The sequence below is a fragment of the Aethalodelphis obliquidens genome, unplaced genomic scaffold (assembly GCF_003676395.1).
Source record: "Aethalodelphis obliquidens isolate GAN/ISIS:26980383/991018 unplaced genomic scaffold, ASM367639v1 scaffold80, whole genome shotgun sequence".
Lineage (NCBI taxonomy): Eukaryota > Metazoa > Chordata > Mammalia > Artiodactyla > Delphinidae > Aethalodelphis > Aethalodelphis obliquidens.
The window spans coordinates 2201884-2218850 of NW_020838024.1; the positions used below are offsets into that span (position 1 = coordinate 2201884).

Consider the following 16967-nt stretch of genomic DNA (forward strand, 5'->3'; position numbering starts at 1 on the left):
ATATTCAATATGCATTTTAATTTAATTTATATATTTAACGATAACTTTTAGTGGAAGACTACAGAAATCTAGTATAGTCAGGATCCCTGAGGGTTTAGATCCACCAAGAATGAAGATCCGGCTCACTCTACCAGCTAAATAACTTGGCCCAGCTGTTATGCTGGCTGAGGACAAAACAGGCTGGGGAGGAAATAAGTTGTAAATACCAACTGTAGACTTCCAGCTGCCTCTGGAACTATCATGACCACAAATGATTTCTTCCTTGTTCTGTTATGTGCTTTTATACACATTAACCATTTTCCCTCCTCCCTTTCTATTTTTCTCAAAACTTTATAAATGGTCTACTGATGGTGGTTAATTTTACAAGTTAATTTATATAGCATGGAATATCATGATGGAATTGTTACTGAACTAGAGAAGGAATAAATATCACCCAAAGATAGATACAGAGACTTATGGAACTTTGGGTGTTCCCTTTTGAGGGGAGGTGAGTACATTTGTTTTTTTTTTTTTTTTTTTTCTTGGTACAGGGACAATTATGTTATTGTTTGGAAGTTTAAATATGGAGAGAAGGTAAGTATGGATGTTGAATACCCAGAGGAAGGGTCTACGGCATTTATGGTGGATTGGTGCTCAATATCCATTCAAGTTTTCTTCTGTGAACTTTCCCAATCTGCAGAAGTTAGAAAGTAAAAAAAAGTTTCTGTTTTTTTTTTTTTTTTTTACCTGGACTCTCTTGCAGCTAAGGTTTTGGAATTTGTTAGGCTGGGCCAATCAAATACACTTGTGCAAGATTTGGAAGGCCGAGTGGAATGGAGGCTGTATTTCTGCTGTAATTGCTTTTTTTTCTAAAAAGTACAGGCATGGAGGGATTTTTTTTTCCCCCTGAGGCAGCATTAGCATAGGTACCAGTGTCTAGGAACTCAGTTGGTTTGAGTACTAAAAGGCAGAGCATGAGGCCTCCCTGCTGGTGTGTATCACAGCAGGGATGGTGCAACTTCCTGATGTGGCAGGTTCCTCATTGTAGCAGCTTCCTGCCATAATTCTGGAGCTAGCTTCTTTCTGACCACAGAAGAGGCAGAAACTCCTTTGGTGACCCATTTCTGCACTGAGACTTTTTGTTCTTGAAAGCTTGTCATGGAAGCTCTTTCTTCTGCTTTCCCAATGATTCAGTAAGCCTTTACCGTAAGCTTGTAATAAGTATTTTTCCTGCTTAAACCAGCTACAATAGATTCTGTTCTTTGCAAGTAAACCCTGATCAATATAGGGGCTTAGGAGCCCACTGTCCTGTGCCAATAGTTTACATGAGGAGCAAGCAAGGTTCAGGTGTAGCTTCTCCACTACTGCTTGTTATGCTTCTATTCTGGAGAGAAATCTATCACACCCTCTATGACAGCAATTCTTAAGCTCAGCACATTAGAATTATCTGGGGAGTTTGAAAAATTCATGGTTCATGAACTGTCTCCAGAGTAATTAAATCAGAAATCTCTATGTGTGGGGCCCAGCATTCAGTGCTTTTTTTTTTTTTTTTTTAAAGGTTTAGTGTTATTTATTTTTGGCTGCGTTGGGTCTTCGTTGCTGCGTGCAGGCTTTCTCTGGTTGTGGCGATCAGGGGCTACTCTTCATTGCAGCGCACTGGCTTCTCATTGCGGTGGCTTCTCTTGTTGTGGAGCATGGGCTCTAGGTGCACAGGCTTCAGTAGTTGTGGCTCGCGGGCTCTAGAGTGCAGGCTCAGTAGTTGTGGCGCACGGGCTTAGTTGCTCCGCAGCATGTGGGATCTTCCCGGACCAGGGCTCGCACCCATGTCCCCTGCCTTGGCAGGGGGATTCTTATCCACTGTGCCACCAGGAAAGTTCAGCATTCAGTATTTTAAAAGCTGCCCAGGTGATTCCAATGTGTGTCCAAGTTTGGAGAACCACCGCAGTCTGGAAGAGAGAGGGAGGTGAATTCTCAGGTTATGTATGAGTTGCAGTGGAGGAGACATAAAACACCAGTAAAGTAGCAAATTTACCATCTCACAGTCACAATACTGAAATAGGTCTCACTGGGCTAAAATCAAGGTGTCTGCAGGGTTGGCTCCTTTCTGAGTACTCTAGGGGAGAATCTGTTTCCTTGCCTTTTCCAGCTTCTAGAGGTTGCCTGCATCCCTTGGTTCTTGGCCCCCTTCCATCTTCAAAGCCAGCAAAGGCTGGCTGAGTCTTTTTCACGATGCTGTCTCCCTGGTTTTGACTTTTCTGCCGTCCTCTTCTGCTTTTAAGAGCCCTGTGATGACATTGGGCCCACTGAGACAATCCAGGTTAAACTTCCCATCTCAAGGTTAGTTGATTAGCGGCTTAATTCCACCTTCAACCTTAATTCCATCTTGCTATGTAACTTAACATAGTCACAGGATCTGGGGTTTAGGATGTGGATATCTTTGAGGAGGCGTTATCCTGCTTTTCCTAAGGAAATAAGGAACAAGATCACTGGGGAAGAGACACCCCAGGGATTCCTTCCCCACACTTTTTGAATCAGAGAGGCAACTGGAGAGGCCAAGGAACTCAAAAGCTATTACACTATTAATTTAGACATAAGTGGGAGCCTGGTACACTGTATATTCATACTTCTGTAAGAAGCATGGCTAGCCAGAATGGACTGCTAAGACGTTAGATTATAATTTGAGATTGTTTAGTCTTGCCACTTTTCTCCTATTTGCAAAATTATGTTTCAATGATTTGAAGCTTCTTTGCAATCCCCTGGTTGCCCAACTATAGATAATGGGAAAATACAAACAGGTAAGCCTTATAGTTTGTTGACCTCTGGTTAGGAACCAAGAGGCTTACCACAAACAGGTGGTCCTGCTAGCTAATTGTTTCCCCCTCTTTAAGAGCCATTCTACAGTAACCATTCTAAAATAAAAAAATTATGCTTTTGGCAGGTGTCCTTCAAAATTATTGCTTCATATCTGGCAACCGCTGCGGCAGCCTAATTCATCTAGTTCCTCCAGGGGCACACTGTGCAGCTAATTCATCCAGGCAGGTTCACTGGGAAGCTGACAGTATTTCTGATATGGTTTTTAATTTTTTTTTTGACCTTGCTGAATGATTGGTCACACTTGCTTTAAGCGTAGTCCATGCCAAGAGCATTGGAGCCACGATCCGTAGTATAGAATGCCACAACCTTAGCCTTTGCTTGTTGCCATGCCAGAGTAGACCCTGGCTCTCAGGAAAATTCCTGGCTTTGTCCTTGGTACCCTGCAGGTGCTGCCTTAACCACTTGCTCGTCTGATCTCAAAAGCACCTGGGTCCACTTTTAACCAGCATCTTGAATTATCTGCACACTGGGTCCTTGACTGAAAACTCATAATCTGTGCTTCCCTGGGGCCACACTAAATAGGAATGGGCGTGGAGTGAGGTTGCAAAAATGCAAACAAAGGTGGGCATCTCTGGCTCACTGTTTTCCCCCAGTCCAGACTGGCAGGCCCGTCAGCCTCACCCTTGCCTGCAATTCTCTTTGTAATTCCAGCGGCCCCTGACATTCCCTCCTCTCTGGGCCTGAGGTTGGCCTCATGGGCCCCGGCTCCTAGGTTGCTGCTCTAGCTGCCTGGAAACTTCTCTCTCAAGCTAAATTTGAGGCACAATTATAGGCCCTATAGAAGCTGTCATGGGCTTTCCTCAGTCTCGACTTTCTATTTTTATTTATATTGTCTCTGCTGCTGATTCTTTATTCTAACTTTTATTACATCACAATGTTATTGTACGGGTTTTGGTGAAAAGCTCTTCAAATCCTCCATGGACTGATACAGAACACAAATTAGTATACAGAATAGTAACACTGATGTCCCTGTCACCATTGAGAGACTGGGGATGGTGTCAGCCATGTATTTTATGTCTCTACATTGCAAGGGCAGAGGGGATGGTGCCAATGTCGCCTATTCCACTATGTGGATCAAGGAGGTCTTGGTTGCCTTGGTCAGAAAAGGGGAGCTTTACCCAATCAGGCACTTTTTCCAGATATTCCAGATAGACAATGATCAATGAAACTATAACCCACCAGGATTTAATCTCGGGACTGAGTAGGTAGGAAAAATGATCACCTGGGCTTTTCATTTTTGTGAAACAAACACACAAACCACCATCCGCCCTCAACAAAAACAAAAACAAAAACCACCTAAATATAGCTAACTGAATTTTCAATCTTGGGAAAACGTTTTTCATAAATAAAAAGCATAAAATTTTGGCTCAATTGGCAGCATCTAATAATCAAATTTAGGAAAAGTCATTTTGGGTGGTGCACCTCGGGTAGAAGCTATCCTGAGGAAAACTTGGAAAACTTGTCTGTCTGACTCTTGGTCTCTCCTGGTCTCTCCCCTTTCTCTCCCTCCCCACCTCTTACTGTACGTTCCTCCTCACTTCTCCTCCCTTCGCCTGACACTGGATGGAGTTTCCATGCGGGCCCCACTGTGGTGCTAATAATAGCGATAGCTGCTGTTTATCGAGCCTTTGCCACTTGTCAGGTGCTGTGCGAAGCGCCCTAGATACATTACCTCACTCATTCCTCCCGCAGTCCTCCCAGAGGATGGGCATATTTGTGTAATGAGCCTGGACAGACATGGTGCCTAATAGCTCCATTATATCCTTTGTCAGCACTCCAAATAACAAAGTTATTGGTATTCTTGACTTTTTCATGCTTGGTTTAAAATATATTGGTAAATATGACGCTGGCTACAGAAAGGAACTAGCAGGCAGGCTATAGGGAATTGGGGTTAGGCTTTACATATTTTTTAATCCTTTCTCTGAGCAGTAATTACTGGTGGTAGATGAGAGTACTGGGAGCTGTTGTTTCATATTGAAATTTAACTGCTTCCTTCCCTGCAGTTAAAAAAAAAAAAAATACTGGTACAGATGATTAAGAGCCTAAGATGTAGGAAAGTGCTAAATTTTGAACTCAACGTCTCCTGACAGGCTCAGTATTAACCATTATTTTCAACGCTTCGTCATATGAGAACAAAAAGTACCATGTCTCCATGCTGTATATTTTGCAGGCAAGATGTTCCAGGCTGTCTCTGGAGGGTCTGACCTTTTGGATTGGAGCAAATGAGTCTGGAGAGGATGGTAGGTCAGTAGAGGCTGAGATTTTTGTTTTTGTTTTTTCCTCCTCCTGGACCGTATATCACCTTCCTACCTTCCTCACTGTCCTAGTGATCCCACCAGAGTACAGAGTTTTCCAGAGTTCCTCTGCTTCACAGGTAAAGCCCTACAGATTGCTTTTAAAGTCAGAATCTTTGCGACTTCAGGGACTGGCAAATGTTGCCCAGTCAGGCAGCCCTGTTCTCACACAGGGGCACAGAGTCAACTTGTTGGGGCCTGGGAACACCAAGGGAGCACAGTCTTGCATCAGATGCTGAAGATCTTTCATCATATTGCTCTGACAGTGAGGCTAGAAAACCACAGTTGAAAACGGATGCAACAGGATAGAAGGGGCTGGTAGCACTGGGAGTTAAGTTACCCTTGATAAAGGGAAGACAGAAAGGAAAATTAAAAACAGTATCTTGAGACACTGAATTTAAATGACCAGCTGCATATTACCTGAGACCATTCCACATCTTTTAGGATGACCTAAGGGAATATAATTATGTCACTTAGAAGGAAAGTGATGAGTTATGTTAGAGAGTCATCAGAATGTCAGTTTTATTAACATGAATAAGGTGTAGACAGCAGTTTTGTTCTTGTACTTGTCATTAATTTGTGAGTGAAAACTTCAATTAAAAAAATAAATTACTTCGGGGCTTCCCTGGTGACGCAGAGGTTGAGAGTCCGCCTGCCGATGCAGGGGACACGGGTTCGTGCCCCGGTCCGGGATGATCCCACATGCCGCGGAGCGGCTGGGCCCGTGAGCCATGGCCGCTGAGCCTGCGCGTCCGCAACGGGGGAGGCCGCAACAGGGAGAGGCCCGCGTACCACAATAAATAAATAAATAAATAAATAAATAAATAAAATAAATTACTGTAGTGGGTTGAATAATAGCTCTCAAAGATATCATGTCCTAGTCCCTGGAACATGTAAATGTTTCCCTATTTCGAAAAATTCTTTGCAGGTGTGACTGACTAAGAAACTTGAAATGGAGGAATTATCCTGAATTATCCATTGGGCCCTACGTAATCACAGTGTAATCCTCTTAAGAGGGAAATAAAGGGAGACTTGCCATATAAGGAAGAAGAGGAGAAGGCAATGTGACCACGGAGGCAAAGATTGGAGGGATGTGGTCACAAGCCAAGGAATTGCTGACAGCCAGCAGAAGCTACAAGAGGCAAGGAACAGAATCTCCTCTAGAGCCTCTGCTGACCCCTTGATATTGACTCAGTGATGCTGATTTGGATATCTCACCTCCAGAACTGTGAGAAAATAAATCTCATTGTTATAAGCCCTCAAGCTTGTGGTACTTTGTTACACCTGTCATAGGAAACTGATACACTTAACTTGAACCTAGGGAGTTAGATTCTTAAGTCATGAACATAGGTCTCTCTACTGAAAAATATGTCCATACCTGTATGTGCTTGTAGAGAAGGAGACACAAGAAATTGGCAGCAATGTTTGCTTCTTGGAAGGGGAACCAAGAGAGTAAGTGTCTAAAGTAAGAGGCAGACTTACTGTTCATTTTATATACTCTGATTCTATTTGAATTTTTTCAAATGCATATATTTCTTTTTTAAAAAAATAAACTTTTAATTTTAGGATAGTTTTAGATTTACAGAAAAATTGCCCATATCGTACAGAGAGTTCCCATATACCTAAACCCAGTTTCCCCTATGATTAGCATCTTACATGAGTATGTTTCATTTTTCACAATTTGTCACAGTGAATCCATATTGATACATTATTATTAAGTAAACTCCATACTTTACTCAAATTTCCTTAGTTTTTACCTATTGTCCTTTTTCTGTTCCAAGATGCCACACAGAACACCACATTACATTTAATTGTCATGTCTCCTTGGGCTCATCTTGGCTGAAACAGTTTCTCAGACTTGCTTTTGATGACCTTTCAAGAGTACTGGTCAGTACTGGCTACTAGTCAGTAGAATGTCTCTTAATTGGAATTTGTCTGATGTTTTTGTCATGATTAGACTGGGGCATGTATTTCTTTTTCAATTAAAAACTAGTTAATAAAAAAGAAGATATATTATTAGCACACTAATAATACTTATGTAGATTACTGTGAGGATTAAAATAGTGTGTGTGTGTGTGCATGTATCTTAGGTAGGATAATATATACAAATATATATATTTTGGGTAGGATAATGTTGTAAAGTCAGAAAGATCAAGGTTACACTCTTAGCCCTGTCACTTCATAGTTCTGTGATCTGGAGCAAATAACCTCTCTGAGCTTCAGTTTTGAAATCTGTAAAATGGTGATAATAATATATGCTTAATAGGGTGGTGATACATATTTAAAAATATGTGTAGGGCTTCCCTGGTGGTGCAGTGGTTGAGAGTCTGCCTGCCGATGCAGGGGACACGGGTTCGTGCCCCGGTCCAGGAAGATCCCACATGCTGCGGAGCGGCTGGGCCCATGAGCCATGGCCGCTGAGCCTGCGCGTCCAGAGCCTATGCTCTGCAACCGCAGAGGCCACAACAGTGAGAGGCCCACGTATGGCAAAAAAAAAAAAAAAAAGTGTAAAACTCAAATGCAGCTATAGTAAATTTTGTATTGTTCTTAAGTATAATACAGGAAGATAAACTATATGCAAGGAATTGTGAGTAATTTGCTTGTAATACAGGGAATGTATAAATAAAGCAGCCAAGTTATTGCTTTAAGTTAGCTGTATGTAGCTGTATAAACATCTGTGCCTTTCTCTGTTAGCTGTATAAACATTTCTGCCTTTCTAATTGTGATGTTTTATCCATGAAGTACTTATTTAGTGTCTACTAGAGGTGAAATTTTGTGCATTACAGAATTATACAAGACACAGTGCTTGCTTACAATCTAACCAGGGCAGGAACAAAATGACCCATGTGTGCAGAAGGAGAAGGGGTATTCCTGTCAACTGGGGCAACTTTGTCTTGAAATATAGGTGGCTAGAATTTTATACTGTATCTTCTCTTGATTATCAACATATTGGATGTGCACTGCAGAAAATTTGGGAGAGTATAGAGAAGTAGAAGAAAAATATCCAAACATAATTCTATTTTGGTATAGTTCCTTCCAGTATTTTTAACCATGAATTTTTTAAAAAATTGCTGAGATCATATCTCATATATATATATATATATATATATATATATATATATATATAAAATCTAATATCCAGTTTTTTTCCACCTAATATATGATAAACATTCTTTCATGACATTCAAACTGCTTCTTAAAACATCATTTTAATTAGTTGCATACTATTTCCTTCTGCTAATAGGAAGTAGGTTCGGCTGTTGTGAAAGAGACATGGAACAATAGTGGCTTAAACAAGGTAGAAATGTGTTTTTCTGTTGTGGCATTCTGAGCTGGTGTGAAGCCCTGTGAAGTTGTCAGAGGCTCAGACTCTTTTATTGAATTGCTCTGCCATCCCGAGGTGTAGCCCTTGTCTGCATGGTCCAAGATGTCTCACCACCATGTTTATGTGAAAATCAAAAAGAGGAGGAAAAAAGGTGGGGAAGCATGCCTCTCGTCTTTAAGGACACAACCCAGAAAGTATGCCCATCACTTCTGCTCATATTCCATTGGCCAGATCTACTCATATGGCCATAACCAGTTTCAAGGAAGGATGGGAATCATAGTATTTATTCTAGGTGGTTGTATGCCCAACTAAAATCCAGGGCTTCTAGTACTTTAGAAGGAGAAGACAGATATTGAGGGTCAACTAGCAGTTTCTGGCACACTTTACCTGGCTGTCCTCTGCTTATATAAACCATGTACTATTGCTAGAGATTTTTGATATCTCCATTTTCTTTTGCTTTAATGATAAATCTTTATATTTTTGTGCTTACCAAGTTTCAAATGTTTGACATATCAGTTCATTTAAGCCTCACAATAATCTTATAGATAAATACTATTATCCCTATTTTAAATTGAAGAGAGTAAAGTTAAGGAATTTGCTCAAGGTAATATAATTAGTTAGTGGAGTGGCCAGGATTTGAACTGAGAGTCCATATTCTATAACTACCACTATGCTTCTCATTTTTTACCATGTACTGATGATTTCCTTAGAGAAGACTTCTAGAAGAGGAATTAGTGGGTCAAAGGGTATGGACTTGTTTTTTGGGGGACTGTGTTGAGCATCTTGTGGGATTCTAGTTCCCTGACCAGGTATTCCTTCAGGGAATCCCTCAGCAGTGAGAGCGCAGAGTCCTAACTACTGGACTACCAGGGAATTCCCAAGGGCATGGACAATTTAAAGGCTTGTGATATATTTTTCCCAATTATTTTATAGAAATTTATACTAACTGACCATTCCCTCCAATAGAAGAAAAGATGTCCTCCCACTGGTCCAAAATAAATCTTCCTACTTGGTCACATAAGTCATCCTCCTAGCATTTTCCTAGAACTGGCCCCATGAATCAACTCTTCTCTGCATTTTTGCTTCAAATGTGGTAGTTGTGCTCGTAAATGGGCAGTGGTTATTTTACACACACTTATACAACCACAGTGTCCAGCCAAATGTAAAGGAGCTCACTGCATGCTTATTGAGTGGACACAGGTGACACATACTCCTGTGGAAGGTAAGCCCAGTGCCTGGCCATGGTAGGTGTTCCAAAATACTTCTTACATGAATTTACAGCCTCTTCCCATGTTGAAACGAATCTTTCCTTTGGCCCCCACTACTTCTGTAAGCTATTACCTTATCACAACATTTCTTTCACAGCTAAATTTCACAAAACCACAACAGTACAGCTTTCAGTCCTCCTTCCCATCTACCCTCCAACTTCCTGACATCTAGCTTCCATCCCAGTGCCCCCTCCCAAATGCACTTTCGAAACAGAGTTCTTGGAATCCCGATGTTAATAGCAAGAGAAGGCAGTACTGTATGTTTAATCCACCTCTATATTCCCCTAGCCCAGAGTAGATCCCCAGTAATTATTTATTAGATGAATGAATATATCTAATGGCTCCTTCCTAATTATAAAATCATGAAATCTTTGATCTAGAAGGAATCCAGCAACCCAAAACATGGTACAGGCATAAAATATAAATTGCTTCAGGGAAACACACAAACAGTTATTTGTGCTGTCAGTGGGGTGGGGAGTGAGTTAAGGAGGTGAAGCAACTTCAGTGGTTTACTCTGTATGTTTCCCTGTCATTCAAGTCTTTTGCAAGGGAATGAATTCATGTTCTATTTTTAAAAACATAAATGTAAGCAAAAGAATTTATTATATCTCTTAAAATAATTTAGAACAAGTAATGGCTGCAGAGCCTTAAAGGTTTTCTAGTGTATTTGTAGAATACAGTCTTGATTATTTGAGATTGACATGAAGAAGGAAAGGAGTCTTCCATTAGGCTGTAATGAACTGTGTGAGTCTTACCCAGTATGGCCATTTTATTGTCAAATATATGTTTATTTCAGATTTCTAACACAAACACAAGCTCCTCCCTTTTTCCTTCTTCCCCCTCTTCCTTCCTTCTGCAACAAGTGCAGGACTGGGCTAGGTACCATGTGAGATGTAAAAAACATATACTTGGCTCCTGCTTTCAAGAACACTACGTGGGCTTCCCTGGTGGCGCAGTGGTTGAGAGTCTGCCTGCCGATGCAGGGGACACGGGTTTGTGCCCCGGTCTGGCAAGATCCCACATGCCGCGGAGCGGCTGGGCCCGTGAGCCATGGCCGCTGAGCCTGCGCATCCGGAGCCTGTGCTCTGCAACGGGAGAGGCCAGAGCAGTGAGAGGCCCGCGTACCAACACTACGTATTGGCTTGGGAGATAACATAAATGTAAAGGAAACAGATGATCTGTTATGGAAGAGATAACACCAGAAGCCCAACATGTATGTGATTAAGTTCTTAAACTGTAAACCCATAGGAAATTTTATGAGGTGTCACTGCTGATGCGGATTAAAACAGAGCTGACCATACAAGTGTAAACAAAATATAGCCCTGCTTAACTCTTTTCAGTCATTAATTGTTCTGAGTGGTCACTTCAGTATTGGTTACCTCCATTCTCAAGTTGTTACTGTGATGTTAACTAGCAAGTGTTTATCCTTAACATCAGAAGTGTGAATGGAGTCCTACCAAGTGATTTTGCCAATAGTTCCCGTTTCTGCTAAAAAAGTGGTATACTCAGACTTAAGCTGCCATGTGTCCACACTCACCTGTCACTTGGGAAGGCCTCTCTCAGAATGCCATGTGCCCAATATCACACAGCCAGGAAGAGGCAGAATCAGGAGTTGAACCAAGCAGTCTGCCTGTAAAGCCTGTAGGCTTAGCCGTTGTCTTAGGGAAAAGGAAGGGAAACCTAACCCCTGTTGAGTATCTACCATGTGCTAGGCGCTCTGTTAAGCACTTTCACTTACACTATTTCATTTAATCCTAATGAAAATACTTAGAAATAGCAGTTATAATCCACAGTTCTGTAGATGAGGAAGAAGACAGAGGCTCAGAGAAGTTAGGTAAGTTGTTTAAGTTTAGGTAAGTTGTTTATAGTCACACAGCTGGTAAGTAGTAGAGCTGGGATTCAGGCCCAAGTCCTTCTGACTCCAAAGCACATGCATGTTCTATCATTTCAGGTAATAATGATAAACATCTTTCAAAACATAGTAGTGGGAGACTAATAAAAAATGGTGTTTGGTGATGTTGGGCATCGATACCCTCTGCTAGTCTGGCTCCATATTGGGCTTGTGTTTGTTAGCAATTCTACTCTGACATTTCTCTCCAATCCCTATAATCTCCCTCTGGCATCCTCTCCTACCCTGTGGTCTCCTGTTTCTTCCATCCTTCAGCCACTTGATAATTCTCATCTTTAATTTCTATTAATATCTGCTGAGCATGCCCATAGCTCTCTCATGATATGTCCCTTTGGCATTATAACTTGTATAAGAGTAGTTTTGTCATGTGTATTTGTTGTTTTTGCCCTACCCTGAATATCCTGAGGACAGGAACTACATCTCATTTATTCATCTCTGTTTCTCTCAGCTTTGGTGCTCACAGAGTAGGCAATCAGCGATTACTTTTTGACTTGAATCTCCCTCTGGTTGCCCATAAACGTCTACTTCAATTCCTTTCCCCCAACTGTAGTCCTCATGTACCACCTCTCCCAGTTCCCACCCTTCACTATCAACCTGCAGTGTCCTGAGCTCAGAGATAACTCAATAAATAAGATCTTCTGCCATGATGGCCATGTCCAGTATCTGTGTTGTCCAACATGGCAGCCACTAGCCACATGGACCATTGAGCACCTGGAATGCGGTTAGTGCAACTGAAGAACTGAGTTTTACATTTCATTTCATTTTAAATAAAATCGACTAATTATTTTAAATAATTGACTTATTTTATTTAAATTAATTTAAATAACCACCACCATATTAAAGAGCACAGCTCTTCAAACATGGAAGAAACAAACTCCTCAGTTCAAAGCTCAGATTGGAGAACAGGCTTCTGCAAGAATTCTGTGGAAGGGTATTCTGGAAATACAGAAATGAGGGCTGTACAGTTCATTTCCAGACAGGAAGTTTCTCATGTTTGTTCTCAAGTTGTCTTGAACAAATCATCATGCAGTCAATCTGTGGACTAAATGTGTAGATACTACCTATTGTCTATAGAGTGGCAGCTCCATTAAAATAATGTTCATGTATGTAGGGTAAAATGGGGGAGACATCTAAGTGGTCTGTTGCTGAATGGTCCTAAAATCCCTTCAAAGGCACTGAGATGCTAGCTGGAAAAAAAATTCCCTCTTTCTCCCGCTTCTCTGTTTCTCTCAAATTTAATTTTCTTGTTTTCTTTTCCTGGAACTCTAGTGGCTGTCTAGAATGTATTGCTGGGAGCCAAATTTGTCATTTCATCTTTGGCAGTTGAAGAACTTTAATTTTTCTTTCTAGGGGTAATATAATGCATCTCCATTTAGAGGATAGCTAAGTGAAAATGCACTCCTGAAACAAGATTTGTTCTGCTGGCTTCCTTCAATTTGTCAAAAAGACAAAAATCTCACCAGCCTCACTTTGTAATAATGCCCTGAAATTACTTGGAATCATCTTCCACCTACTTTTCTTGTCGCTATTACCTAATACGTGTGGCAGGGAAGACGAAAATGAACACATTTACAATCGAATGTTCTGCTTATATGTGTATTGTCAATGCTAATTGTTTTAGGCAAGGTGTTTTCTTTCCCAGTTTAACTGGGTATCAGTGTTGAATATTCAACATAGCTTTCAAGTCTCAAAATCTCAGCACCATCTTCAAAGCACATAAGGCATCTCCTGAAGCTAGCCTTTTGCTCACAGACCCGCTCCTTGCCCTGGCAACATGACCAACAGTTTCTTCTTTCCAGATTCCTCCTCCCTCTTCACCCTTCATCTCTGTCGTGAGCAGACTCATCAAGACAAGGCTATTGCTGGACAGCTCACTGTCTCCCAAGAGGGTCTCAAGAGAGCCTGCTAAGCACCAGGTCCTTTCCAGAGCTGATCTTCATTCCTCACGTCAACCCTGAGAGCAGGTGTCCTTTCCATTTCACAGACAAGGAAACTGAAGCTTAGTCAAGTGCAGTGAATGGTCTGTGATCTACCTGATAAAAGGAAACGAGAGCTCAGAAGTCCTGCTATCCTTTGGCTCTAAAGCACCACACCATGCTGCTTTACTGTTGAGAGTAAAGGTTCACTTCATGCATGTGGAGCCCAGGCCTTGTAGAGCTTCCAAGTACCGCTTTGTTAGAGAAGCAGGGCGCTAACCCACAAACCTCGTGGGAGGAAACCTGACCTGGGCTTGTGTGGCAGATTGAAGTGTGGTCACCCAACGATGTCCATGCCCAGTTCCTGGAGCCTGTAAAGATGTTACCAGACATGGTAAAATGGACTTTGCTAACAGTCTTGAGATGGGGAAGTTATGCTGCATTATCTGGTGGACCCGATAATCACAAGGGTCCTTATGAGAGGGAGGATTAAAGTTAGTAGTAGGAGATGTGACAGCAGAAGCAAGAGGTTGGAGTGATGTAAGGAAGGGGCCATCAGCCAAGGAATGTGGACAGCATCTAGAAACTGTAAAAGGCAAGGAAATAGATTCTCTCCAAAACTTGCAGAAGGAATGCAGCCAGGCCAACATCTTGATTTGAGACTTCTGACCTCCAGAACTGTAGGAGATTAAAAACTACAAGAGAGGGGCTTCCCTGGTGGCACAGTGGTTGAGAGTCGGCCTGCCGACGCAGGGGACACGGGTTCGTGCCCCGGTCCGGGAGGATCCCACATGCCGCGGAGTGGCTGGGCCTGTGAGCCATACGCGTCCGGAGCCTGTGCTCTGCAACGGGAGAGGCCACAACAGTGAGAGGCCCGCCTACCACACACACACAAAAAAAAAACTAGAAGAGAATAAATTTGTGTTGTTTTAAGATAGTAAGTTTGTAATAATTTGTTGTAGCAGCAATAGGAAACTAATACAGCTTATTAACAAAAAGAAAACAGTCACCCAAAGATTGGGTTGGCTGATTGCAGTCCCCATGTGTTGGCCCCAGTGATTCCTGCCTTTTTTTTTTTTTTTTTGGCACAACCTCCCAGGAAGGCCTTTTATATCAAAAGTGTCATGAAGTCCTCAATTTTTAAAAAGTTGCTAAATTGTTCTCGTGTTAAATATACCACCTGGTGAGGGAGCATCTTCTGCGGGCAAACTGCTTTGTCTTCAAGATCACAGGCTCGTTTGGGAGACTGAAACCACTTGAAAGTCTAAAGGAGAAGAGCGGTTAAGAAAGACCTAAGTCTCTAGAATCAAACTTAGTTGGAATGCCAACTGTAGCATTTGTTAGCTTTGTGACCTCAGGCAAGTTATGTAACCTCAGCTTTCTCATCTGTAGAATGGGGATAATGAAAAAAACTATCTTACAGGGTTTTAATAGAGATTAGATGAGACAAAGTATTAAATGGGGGGTGATAATAGTTTCTATTTCAGAGGGCTAAAGTGACTTGATTTTAACCACGTAAATCTCTTAGATTTCTCTTAGAAAATTCCGGGCACATAGTAAGCTCTCCAGAAATCTATGTTATTGTTCTAATTAAGGCAAGCAAGCCATCATGGGAAAGAAGTAGGACTCTAGACTTTGAAAGACAACTAGTGAGTGCCTTACCTAAAATGACAGAGGGGGAAGAAAACCAGTATTTTTGAATGCTTAGTAAGTATCTGGAACTTAACATCAAAGGAGATATTTCGAGGCTTAAATAAAATGATACTCCCGTGCCCAGTGTAGGTTGTAGTTTTCTTATCCTGATTTTGCACATGAGTCTTCCAAAGTTTAAGTAGTTTACCCAGGATCCCATGACCCTGGTATGTTGGAAGTCCCTGTCCTTTCCCTCCACCTTGCTGCATGTAGCTGCAGGGAGAAGGGAGGCGAGTCAAGACGGGTGTGGGGACACAAGGAATCAATTTGGCTGCAGTCAGGCTTGGTACCTGGTTCCTGCTCTGGTCCCTGGCACGGAGTAAACACTATATATACCTACATATGTAAATTTATATATATTTATATATATACCTGATGAATTCCAAATGGCCGAGATACTGGGTTGCCGGCCTCTTGACAACCACCAGATGTCAGTGCTAACAAGGCATTCATTCCTCCCCTTGGTTCTGTTTCCAGAGCTAAGTGTCAGAGTGTACTTACGTCTTCATCTGGGAAGCAGCACCTCTTCAAGTCCGGAGAGTGGAATGATTTTGGAGGACTGTGTCATATATTTTAGCAGAGCCCAGAACTGAATTTGGAAAGTATATGGTGGTAGAACACTTGGGTCTTTAAGATAAAAGTCCAAATCATCACATCCTAAGGAACTCTTTGCACTTTTTTCTTTTTCTTTGGCGGCGCTGCGCTTGGCATGCGGGATTCCCCTGCAGTGGAAGCACGGAGTCCTAACCACTGGACTGCCAGGGAGTTCCCAAACTATTTGTACTTGGAAGATGAACTTTCCTCGAGGGTAGGCAGTTGTGGAAACCAAAAGGCACTCAAACCCTTAAACTCATGAGGTGAAAAGGTTATGACTGGGGACTGGTTACTGATCAGCAAAAGCTTGGAACTGTCGTTTTAACCTTTTAAACCATGAAATGTAATTTACTCATGATGCAAACCTATACACATACTTTTATAATTAAACTAAACATTTCCCCAAACAATATTTTACTACATGTGGGGCACTCTGATATTTTCTCTTCTATTCTTTCCTTAAAAAATGCTGGTTGGGACCCACCAAAACGATGACCCACAGTTTGAAAAACACTGACCTAGGAGATTATGCCATAGTGTGTTTTAGATGAGGCCCTGGGTTTGCAGCGCTTTGTCAGAATTAGATTCCGGGGTTAGAGGAGTCTAGCGGGGAAATCCATGCTTTGGGTTTGGATCTGGACTCAAATTGCAACCTTGCCTTGAGTAAGTTACTTATTCCCTGAACCTCTACTTTCTTGTATGTAAAATGGATGTAATAATGTCTCCTCACAAGACTGTTGTGAGGTGCCTGATATATAACAGGTTTTCAACATATGCCTTGCCCTTCTGTACTTGAAGGGTCTTATATTATATGTGCTTAGAGAAATTATAATTTAAATAAACCAGGGCATTCTAAAGTGGAAGGGAGGTTAGATCCTAAAACCAGTTCCTGGAAATCCTTAAGAATAGAATCATCCGGAGTTCCCTGGTGGCCTAATGGTTAGGACTCCGTGCTTTCACTGCTGTGGCCTGGGTTCAATCCCTGGTCCGGGAACTGAGATCCTGCAGGCAACGTGGGGAAGCCAAAAAAAAAAAAAAAAAAAAAATCAAAAAAAAAAAGGAATAGAATAATCCTGTGCCTATAGTTCAGGCATAATCGTGCTCAGTTAGAAAGCT

At 41.8% G+C, this 16967-nt stretch overlaps 1 long non-coding RNA gene across 1 annotated transcript; it reads left to right on the plus strand.

The window, feature by feature from the left end:
* Positions 1-362: 362 nt before the first annotated feature.
* On the plus strand, positions 363-6479 carry LOC113612653 (uncharacterized). The gene is made up of 3 exons (XR_003429919.1): positions 363-1172; positions 5024-5093; positions 6076-6479. It is a non-coding gene; the product is annotated as an uncharacterized LOC113612653 (long non-coding RNA).
* Positions 6480-16967: the final 10488 nt, after the last annotated feature.